We start from the raw sequence: 11,507 nt of genomic DNA on the forward strand, positions 1-11,507 counted from the left end.
GTTTTTTTATCATTCTAATCACATGGGTAATGATGTTGATTCAACTATGTAATTTTTTTCTGACCTTTCTCTTAAACAATAGTCAAGATTTACTTGTAATTGATACACACCAATTCAATATATACCTTATATTGTATGTAAGATTGTATTTATTAAACAATATTTGTCTTCATGTTAATTTAACTATGTGATTTTTTTTCCTGACATTGTGAACGATAGTCAAGAGAATATATTGTGTATAAAATTGTTTGTATTAGACACTATTTGTCTTCATGAAATAATTGAGTAGTAGATGTACACCCCATCACAATTGTAGCTTATGAATGAGATCTGTTCAGATTGATAGCTATATTCAATTTATAACTATAATTATTTTACATACTTTTTTATTTACTTATTTAACGTGAAATTTATTAGAATTTAATTATATGAATTGAAGAATATAAAATATATCATTTACTAAATAATTAAATTGTATACATTAATTATATTTTTGTATTAAATTAAATAATATGAAGGAAAAGTCCCTAGAGCAAAACGTATCTTTTGAAAATCAACCACTCCTCTCATATTACAAATGCAGGTACGAGGTGTTCGGTTACAAGTTTGAGATGAAGTCCTACATCGGGTAAAAGTGAAAAGGTTGAGCACCATATAACAGGTGTACCCCCTCGAATCTCCCCAACAATTGATATCAGAGCCGATGGTTCAAGTTGGTGACCGGCTCAGACGAGTATGCAAGTACCGCAGTTGGCCAGAATGGCTAGCGACACTGCGTGCCCCGTCGAGCACCATATAAGATACTTGAGAAGACTAAATCAAACTTAAGTTGTTGGCATCATAGAAAAATATCAATTATATCAATAAACAAATAAAATTAGAAAAATATAAAATTACAATATATTATATAATATATACTTTAAATAATATTAATATAAATATAATATCATATATACAAAAATATAACTTATTCTACTGAAATACCGGATATTCTTCTTACATTTATATTATAATAATAATAATTTCACCTCTTGGGACTTATTGCTTCCCTTACGCATGACCCCTGCGGGCTTCAATCAAGAACGAAGAAGCACACCTGGTTTTACAATCTTATCTCATGAACAATATAACAATATTAATTGCTTTCCCGGAAACTATAATAGGGCATAGACACACAATTTTGAGCACGAAAAACAATATACCTGTATGCATTATAGACATATTAAGAGAAGCTGTAGAACTGATAAGAAACAAAAAACATAATATAGTGAAAAATAGTAAGAACAAGGAGAATCTAACAGAATAGAAATAGTGTATATATCTTCAATATTGTTTGAAGTCTTTGATTATATGTATTAATTCAAAACTTTAATTTGCATGTCTATAAACAATTATTGACACCAAAGTAGGATTGTTCTAAAATACAAAGATAAGAATTCTGCAAAATGGCTTAGCATATTGATCCCAGAAACTTCGCAAGATAATGTCTCGAGAAACAAAAATATGTGTGTATTTACTTGCCAAACCTATTTTGCATTAACTCCATGAACTGTTAAATTCTGTCATATTCAACAAGGAACCACACTAATATCACTTGATAAAGCTATTTAGTGATATGAGCCATGAAACAATCAATTTCCATGCAAGAAACCCCACCTTCATCCATGGACCTATGGATGGCAATTTTAAGCCTCACTGCTCTCTCTCGCATTTCATAACTTTCCTTTGTTTCCATCAACCTTCTCACTGCATTCTCACCTACTGAAGCACTAACTAATGCATTCCTTTGTGCCCAATCCTTCACAAGCGAACCAACCTTGAGGACCTCTGTGATCAAAACTGATTTTCTTGGCTGGTCAGAGTGCATAGGCCATGCTGCTGTTGCACCCCCGTGGTTATGCTCTCTAAGCAAGAATTCTATCTACAATGACTCATAAAATCCCCTGTTGAAGTGTGGTTCAGAATTTCCAATTGGGGAGCCCAGTCTCTGATTAGTAGCCCTATGCCTTTAACTCTTTCCTCAAACCCATTTGGAAGCTCATGCCATTTTGCTTCATTTCCATCGAAGATGTCTCCTTTATCAGCATCTCTCAGCACCTAGATGAATTTCTGCTTGCTTTGTTCCAACCCAGTTGCAATTTCTTTAATTTGTTCCTCTTTAAAACTTGTGGTCCCAAAAGACACATATATGACTGAAATTAGCTCTTGTTTATCAAGCCACTCCATGCATATGTGCCTTCCTTTGGAGTTTTTCTTCTCAACTATGAAGCACAGACACCGACACGGACACCGGACACGACACGGATACGGACACGTGGACACCTGTAATGTCCAAAATATAGAACGTAATACGGGTGTTGTGTCGGTGTCGGACGCTGACACGGACGCGTGTCGGACACTGACACGGACGCGTGTCGGACACCGAACACGACAAAGGGCTGAAGTGTCCGTGCTTCATAGCTTCTCAATGGTTGAAGTGTTGAATGACCCCAGTGCCCAAGTTTTCGTCACCACTGATGCGATCCATGAAGTCAATGTAAGCACCTTCGATTTCCCTGATTGTGTTGTAGATGTTGCCATCATTGAATTTGAGGAAATTACTTTGTGCAATCAGGAAATCCATGAATTGGGTTGTGGAGCATCCTTCCAGAGAAGGAATTTCAGGGACACACAAGCTTTCAACCAAGGGCCTTCCCATTAGCTCCCAAAAATAAACGGAGGTGGTAAAGGCACATGTGCTGCGAAAAGTGTAGTTCTCAACATTTGGCATGTTTGTGGCATCTTGTGCCGCTGATGCCATTACAGAATCATGGATGATAATGACCCTTTTGGCTTGAGATGAAAGGGATTGAAGAAGGTTCCTCACAGGTTCACGAAGATGCGAAGAGGCCAAATGGAGGGAACTAGATGGGATGGGAAATCGGTTTCTTCATTATTGGGGTTGGGAGGAGGGGAAACAAAGGGTGGAACTTCAAAGGCATGGAAATGAATGTTGGAAATGGTCTTTTGGTCTCAAAGTTTTGGCGAATGCGTGTGACAGTGCCAACATAATTGACTTCTATGTTGTGTGATAAGATTAGGTATGAGAATCGCCACCACTTGGGTATGGTGAGGAAGGACTTTTCCACTCGAAGACATTGGGAAAGGTGGCTGCTAGAAGCTATTATTCAACTTTTGGCAGCGGATTTGGCAATCAATGCCTTGGGTTGGATGTTGCTTAGAGTATTTATAGGAAATAGAAATCAATAGGCAGATTAGTGCCTTCTCCGTCTAGAACCTCACAGGCTATTTTTGTCGAAATCTTTCATTCATCTTTCTTTTATGGGTACACACTTATTTTTTTTTAAATGTGCATAGTATTGATAAATTTGTCCTGAAAAATAAAAATTTAAAATTTAGTTTTAAGAGTGAAAAAAGTATGAAAAATTTATTCATCAATTAACTTTTATTTGTTATCGTTACTGAAAGAACTTAAGTGACACATTCAGGATGAATAGATTTGTCGCACTTCTTTTACTCTTGGAAATTAAAATTTGAATTTTCATCTTTCGGACGATCTATTGGTTAAATAAATAATAGTACTATCTTTATTCTTAAATATAAAACATTTTTTTAACTAATTCACACTCTTTAAGAAAATTAATTAATTTAGTTATTAGGATTAAAATTTTGTATATTAATAATTTTCAAAATTTTAAGTTACAAATTAAAATATTTGTAAATTATACGTAAAAAGTAAATATTTGTCAAAATCTAGGACATAAACATGGTTTAAGACACTACGGATGGTGTGATCGTAAGTGGAATAAATGTGGTTGTTGAACACGAGGATAGAAGTAAAAATATTAAATTTTATAAAAAGAACTAATTATAATATTTGTTTGGAAAAGTAGTTTTTGAGGATGAATGTGAAAAATAATTTATATATAACATTAACTTTGTTGATGTGCTATTTTAATATTTACAAAACATAAATATGATAAAAAATAGAAAACCTTAAGAGTAAATATCTATTTTAGTTCTTGCATTTTGCATGTATTGATAATTTTGAGTTCATATATTATGAAAATAAGTAATTTAGTTCATAAATATGTAAATGTACTAACAATTTAGGTTTATTGTTAAGTTATATTAAGTGCATATGTGACATGTTGATGTTGACATGGCATATCCATGAGTGCAAACCTTTCACATCAATCAATAATGTTTTAGATTAAAATATCAGTAAATTTTTTAATGATTGATTTTTAAATTTATGAAGATAACAAGTATTTTGAGAAGAATGTAATTCTTCCTAATTTGGTGCTAGCTAATGTGTTCTTATGGAACGACAAAATGGTTCCTAACTAACAAATATAACTTAATGACAAAATGATCAACTATAATTTTGGGAATTTAAAAATGTGCATTCAACAGGAGAAACCTTATTTCATCAATTTCACTATAAATCCAAATCTGGATCAATTCAAAATTTTAAACCACAAAACCCCAAATTTAGGAATTAGGATTATTAACTTAAAATCAAGAAATCGCTTAACCAATTATTTTCAAATTTCAAATCCTCCAAAGTCCAAACCATTTTATGCACTTGAAAACAAATAAGAATAAGAAAAACAACATCAAAGAAACCAAACAAATTCATGGCATTAGTCATCAAAACAAAAAAATACAACAATTACAAGAAAATAAAAAATGGAACATCAATGAATGCACACCAATGACCTAGATGGGGGCAGAGTTATAGAAGCCTTATCATGGGTCATGGAGAGGGGGAATTAAGAACCATTCGGTGTTGGTGATTTCATTGTCGTCGTTGTCATCAGAGGCAACAAAGGAGGTCGATAAGAGGGGGGTTGAGTCAGAGGCGACAATGAAGGATAAACTGAAGATGAAGGTTGAGTTTGTGAAGATCCTTTGCAATGGCCTTGCTCCTTGGCAGAGAAGGATCCAAAGATGGGGGTTGAGTCAAAGCTTGAAGGTGACAACAAAGGAATCGAAGATGAGGAGATTGAATTCATGGAGGACCTTCTTGCGATGGTCTTACTTTACGGTGGAGGTGGCCTAGCCATTGGAGGCTATGGTGCAATTGAAGCTAAACGTCTATTTGGATAAGAGTTGAAAAGGAAAGAAACATATACAGAGAAACCGTATACAAAATGGTCCACCATTGGCCACCGACAATGCAAAGGGCAAGAAGGAGCACATGTAGCAACAACGAGTTCAACCCCCCCCCCCCCCTTCTCTCTCTCTCTCTGACACAAAGATAAAAAGGAATCAGATAGATGAATGGTCACTTTGTGTGATGAATTTTAAAGGTAAAAAACAAAAAGATAGAACTGACAATTTGGTCCATAGTCACATTGTCCTTCACGTGCCATGTCACCAAAAATGTTAAAATCAAGATAACTTGATGGTCGAACTAAACTGTTAGTACATTTGCACATTTTGGGACTAAATATTTTCATAGTACATGGACGAAATTGTGGAAAATGCAAGGACTAAAATAGACATTTAATTTGTTGACATTGTATATTATATATGGACTAAATGAAATATCAATTTGTCCAGGATCTCAACATAGATCATGATAATTGAGTTACTTAATTTAAGAGACCAAAAATATATTTAAGTTTACTTATATTAAATATTATTTGAAGTTTTAGATGTGAGATTATATATATAAGATTAAAAATATGTTTTTCTTCTTATCCCTAATATTCAATTTTTGTGTTTGTTTCCTAATAATTCTTTTCTTTGTGTTGTGTCCCTAATGAAATAATAATTTTATTTTTGGTTTTTAATATTTTGTTTTATTCCTTGATAATTGAAATTTTATTTTTGGTCTCTAATAAAGGGATTGATTAAAAATGAACAAAATTTATTAGATACCCAATACAAAATTCGTTAATTTATAAGGATTTATCAAAGATAAAAAATAAAATTTTTATTTTATTATGAATTCAAATACAAAGAAAAAAAAATTATTAGGAACTCAAAATGAAATTTCCTGTCTTTAATTCGCAAGTCCATACAATTATTGACACCAAAGAATGATTATTCTAAAATATATAGATAACATAAGAATTCTACAAAAAAGGATTAGCATACATATTCATTCCAGAAACATTGCCCGTTTATCTCTCGAGAAATAGAAATAATGTTCATGAACTGTTAAATTCTGACATATTCAACAAAGAACCATACTAATATCACTTGATAAAGCTATTTAGTGATATGAGCCATGAAAGAATCAATTTCCATGCAAGAAACTCCACCTTCATCCATGGACCTATGGATGGCAATTGTAAGCCTCACTACTCTCGCTCGCATTTCATAACCTTCCTTTGTTTCCATCAACCTTCTCACAACATTCTCAACAACTGAAGCACTAACCAATGCATTCCTTTGTGCCCAATCCTTCACAACCAAACCAATCTTGAGCACCTTTGTGATCAAAACACTGTTTCTTGCTTGGTCAGAGTGCATAGGCCATGCTGCTATTGGCACCCCATGGTTATGCTCTCTAAGCAAGAATTCCATCCACAATGACTCATAAAACCCCCTGTTGAAGAGTGGCTTAGAATTTCCAATTGGGCTACCCAATCCCTCACAAGTAGCCCCATGCCTTCAACTTTTTCCTCGAACCCATTTGGAAGCTCGGGCCTTTTTGTTTCATTTCCATCAAAGATGTCTCCTATAGCAACCCGTTCCTTTGTTTTTTTTTAAATAAATAAATAAATAAAAGAATAAGAATTAGGTCATCATATTTCCCACTATATAAAGGAACTTTTAACCCCTTGAACAGTTTTACAAAATATTTATGTTCTTTTTTCTCTAACTCTCGAGAACCCTAACAGAGTAACCAGAGGAGGAGCTCTAGAGAGTACTAGAAATGCCACCATTACTAACGGAGAACGCTTGAGCGACTACATCGAGATAAGGGATGAGTTACCACTTGGGTTGTTTTATGAAATTCAATTATGTTCTTATGTTTTTAATTGTGGATTGACTGTGTTTGACAGACTAATTGGTGTCTCGATACGAATTTGTTGTGAAATTGATGTGTTCCTATGTTGAGTGTGAACCCTAAAAATTGGGTTTTTTCTTCTAATTAGCATGAATTGATAGAGTTTCTCTTGTTTGTATAAACCTTAGTAGAATTTTTATTTTTCCTCTTTCCCAATCCTTTTAATTTTTAAATTTACATATATCTTTTTTGTCATGATATCTCAAATTCCTACACTTTATAGAGTGAACGCATAAAAATTATGTGGCAGCACTTTCTTTTGCACTTGATATATTGGCCTTTCAATCTTGTTGATTTTTTTTCCTTCTTTCTAAAATTTCCGATGCTGCATTGTGTACATGCACATATATCGATACTTTTATTTCATAAGCTTTTGATTTCCTTCTGCATACATGATTTATCATGGAATATGTTTATTATTTTATACTATATATATTTACATATAATACGTTTGCTAGTGTGTGTGTATATATATATATTACATGCATTTGTATAGTGATGTGTTATATATATTTGCTACATGTAAATATATTTAAAAGCTTTGAAGTTAGATATATTTTATTATTATAATATATGTTTATCTATTTGTTAAGTATATTTTGTAGTTGGTTAATTGAGAATTAGAGGTGTATACTAGTGTTTTATACTTATTGTTTTGATTTGGTTAGTGCGTGTATACTACATAGAGTTTATATTGTTATTAATTAATTGACACTGAAGATGCTATAGTTGTGATATGATATGATTTTGAAAATTATTTGAATCGATGTATATGTATATGGGTTGTGTCTTGTAAACATTGCTATGAATGTATAATATGATATATGAGAATAAGTGAAGTATGCGATGAATTGTGAGCTATGAATTGTATAGTCACACAACTGTAAGACCCTTTAAGGGTGACGAGTTTATGCGCAATGAGTTTTGTGATGGGCTCCACTGCGGGAACCTGGCGAGTTTAATCACTAGAAGCGTGATGAGTTAAAACGATTTTGAAAATAATTGAAATTTTGAAAACAATTGAGTACTTGTGTGTATTGCGTAGTTCACGAGTAGAGTTAGTGTGTTAAAACAACTTTTGAATTGGACCTGAATCAGAAGGGAGAGGCCTTGACGGACTCCTCGGAGTCTAGGCCTTGGGGGTAAATACACTAGGTTTGAGTTCTCCTGTAAGTCCGTGCCGATCCCACATGGTTGAGAGATTCTTGCAAAATAGAATGACCCTGACTGGTCTCCCTATGATTTTACATAGTGAGAGTGACCTAACTTACCCATTGTGAGGCATATCTCGTCATGTACTCCTAAGCGCTCGACGAGGTTTTTCACTGAAAATGGTACCACATTGCATGTAGGCTTGAGTCTAGTGTATCTGTTGCATAGCGCTTGTGTTTGACTTTCATTGAGTTAACGATTGAGGTTTTGGTGTTATTTTCTGGAGTATGTGAACTTGAATAAGTGTGAATAATGTGTGCGATTTTGTGAAGTTATGTTGTTTATGTAAATTCAGCTCTAAGTATTATATGTTTCACATGCTCTAGTGTTTTATTATATACTAATGTGATAACTCATTCCTAGTGTGTGTTTGTGTTTGGGCTGAATGCCATTTTGTTTCAGATGAGCCAACATATGATGAGTTTCATGATGGAGATGGAAAAGGCTTAGTCCTTGCTAGGGAAATGCTCTAATAAATGTGACATTGGGGCATGGGGTTTTATTTCATATGTTACGGTGTTTGTCAAACCCGGGAACAAAAACCACAAGGAAAGGGGGCAAAATGGCAATTTTTTGGATGTTTCTATGCCTGAGCTTGCCCAGGCCAGCATTTGGCTCGCTTGGGCCATGGAATGCCTTTATCCTTAAGCAACCGACTTGCCTGGACGAGCTGATACCTTTAGCTATAAGAAACCAGTTCACCTAGGCGAGCTTCCCTTGCACCAAATGGCCTTTTCCTATAAATAGCCATGCAGGGGAAAGGTTTCAGGGGCTGATTCTCTGAGGAATAGAAGGAAAAATGTAGGAAGAGGAACAAAAGAAGAAAAAGCGAAGCCAAGGCATTGCCGAATCGCGACCGTGAATCGTTTCCTACATCATTTCACTTACTAGACTTGTACCCTGTGCAACAGTCGGTTAGTTTTTCTTAAGATTTTGATGTAATCTATGTACCCTTATTTGGTCCTTTGTGAGATTATGTGTGCATTTATCTTCTTCACTTATCGTTGGCAATTTCATTTTATCCATAAGGCTTGGTTCTAATCGGTCACTAGTGTCATGAAATTGGTTTTTTTAGTATGACTGGAAAGAAATAAGAAAAACCGAATGAAAAAAAACAATTCACAATCAAGCTTCTTTTAGTTAAATATCACTTATGATCATTTCAAGGTCTAACGCCTTAACGACTTTTCATTTGCATTTAAAATGAATTTTTCAAAAAAGAACATGAGTATTCTTATTAAAGAACTACGTAGGTCTGATTTCCTCATTGCACTAGGGGATACGTAGGAGCAAGGGCAACACCCTTGTCGATTAAAAAAAAATAATAAAAGAGGGAAAATTTTGAAGTTACGTTTTGCACACTCGATTAAAGGTTGCCATCCTTTGTGACGGGTGTGTGGAGTGCTAATACCTTTCCTACGCGTAAACAACTCTCGAACCCTTCTTTTCAAAATTTGCAAACCTCTCTTTTGTTTTTCTAACGTTTTCCTTAAATAAACGTTGATGGCGACTCCCACACGTATTCTTCATAGGAGACGAAAATGCCATTACTTTCTTTTGTTGTCCCGTCGTAAGGTAGGTTGCGACAAATGACAACTCCATTAGGGAGTTGTTAGAGAGTGAAGCCATTTGGTCAGTGTGCAATTTTTCATGACTTTTTATTTATTTATGTTCCCTTCTCTCTTTTATCCTTATGTTATGCTCACGTTCATGATTGTTTCATTCTGCTATAGTTCTTTTTGTGGTTTTTGCTTCAACCTCATCTCTTTTATCCTTTATTTTGTTCATACTTGTATATAACCTTTGCCATGTTGTTATCTGTTGGTGTGCATCTTTTTCTTTATTACCTTCGTAGTTAGAAATAATTTATGCCATTGAATCCTGGGGTAGACGACATATGATGTACTTGTTGTATCTACCTAGGAATTTTCTGTTTTCTTGGTCGGTAGGGTTGGTTAATTCTTGGGTTGCTCCGTGAACACATGACACCTACACTTTTTGCACACACATTGAGATATTAGGTCCTATACCCGGGTCTGTGTGAGCCATAGTGAGTGGAGGTCGATCTGTAGTCATGCTAGGTCTCCGACTCGCTTGATAATAGTGAAGCCTCATCTAGAGTTTTCTTCTTTTGGTGATGCACTGTCGCTAGTAGTCCTTACCGCCACAATGTTGTTGCCTAAGAGGATGATATCTCTAGAGGTTGGTAAGGTTACATGAAACTGCCCTTGGGAGTTGTCACTAGATAGTGAACTTTTGGATGCTTTCCATTAGGTTCCTAATTTAGGGACACAGAGAAAACTCACCATGCTTTGTTTCCTTGATCGCATCATGCATCTCTTCATAACGTCATAATGGACATATCATTCCTATATTTACCATTTATCATATCCACGCATTGCATTTTTGCATAAGTCATTACATTGTCATACATATTCGTTTATCATGTTTTTGTTCTGCCAATCACATACCTTTTGCTGTCACTAGTCGCATGTTATGTTCACTCATGCATACTCCTACCATATAGTTTCTCACACCTTGTGTTCCTTTCTTTGTGGTCAAAGTCACAATGAAGCGTGAAAGTCTGCACCGCGTTCTTAGTTGCATGTGTTGGGTATCATGGTAATGACTGTAAACAAACCACATTGGGGTTACACATTTCTTTCTCCGAATGATGATTGAAAGTCACATGAACATGGTACCCAATGCATTGTTAATAAGAAAGGCTGGTCTTTCGGGCGTCTTATGTCAGTTTGATAAATACGTTTGTCATGCATAACATAACTATGTCCTGATCATTCATCATATCTCCTCCATGATAGGGTGTTAAAGTATTGGCAATCAAAATTTCTATTTTTGCGAACATGGGGTCAGACCAAGCCCAGTCTTTTAAGAAAAGGTTCTATCATGTCAAGGTCAAAAATCTAGAAGTTGCCAGCTTGCGAGAATTGGGGCAACGGATGGATCAAATTCAATGTCAAGTCTTTTAGCAAGGTATATGGAAAGATATGGGATTTGGCAATGATAGAAGTGTCAACTAAAGCCATTGTATCTCTTACCCAATATTATGACCAATCACTCAGATGCTTTACTTTTGGGGACTTTCAGTTAGCACCAACCATAGAGGAGTTTGAGGAGATCTTAGGATGCCTGATAGAAGGAAGGAAGCCATACTTTTTTTTTCTGGATACTACCCTTCTATGGCGAGAGTAGCAGGAGTATTCAAGATCTCAGAATGAGAGTTAGATCAAGTGAAGCAAAGTAGGAA

General features: G+C 34.8%; 1 pseudogene; it reads right to left on the bottom strand.

Annotated features, from left to right (window-relative positions):
* Nucleotides 1-1,321: 1,321 nt before the first annotated feature.
* On the bottom strand, nucleotides 1,322-3,138 carry LOC100791234 (zeatin O-glucosyltransferase-like; annotated as a pseudogene).
* Nucleotides 3,139-11,507: the final 8,369 nt, after the last annotated feature.

This window comes from Glycine max, chromosome 10 (genome assembly GCF_000004515.6).
Source record: "Glycine max cultivar Williams 82 chromosome 10, Glycine_max_v4.0, whole genome shotgun sequence".
NCBI lineage: Eukaryota > Viridiplantae > Streptophyta > Magnoliopsida > Fabales > Fabaceae > Glycine > Glycine max.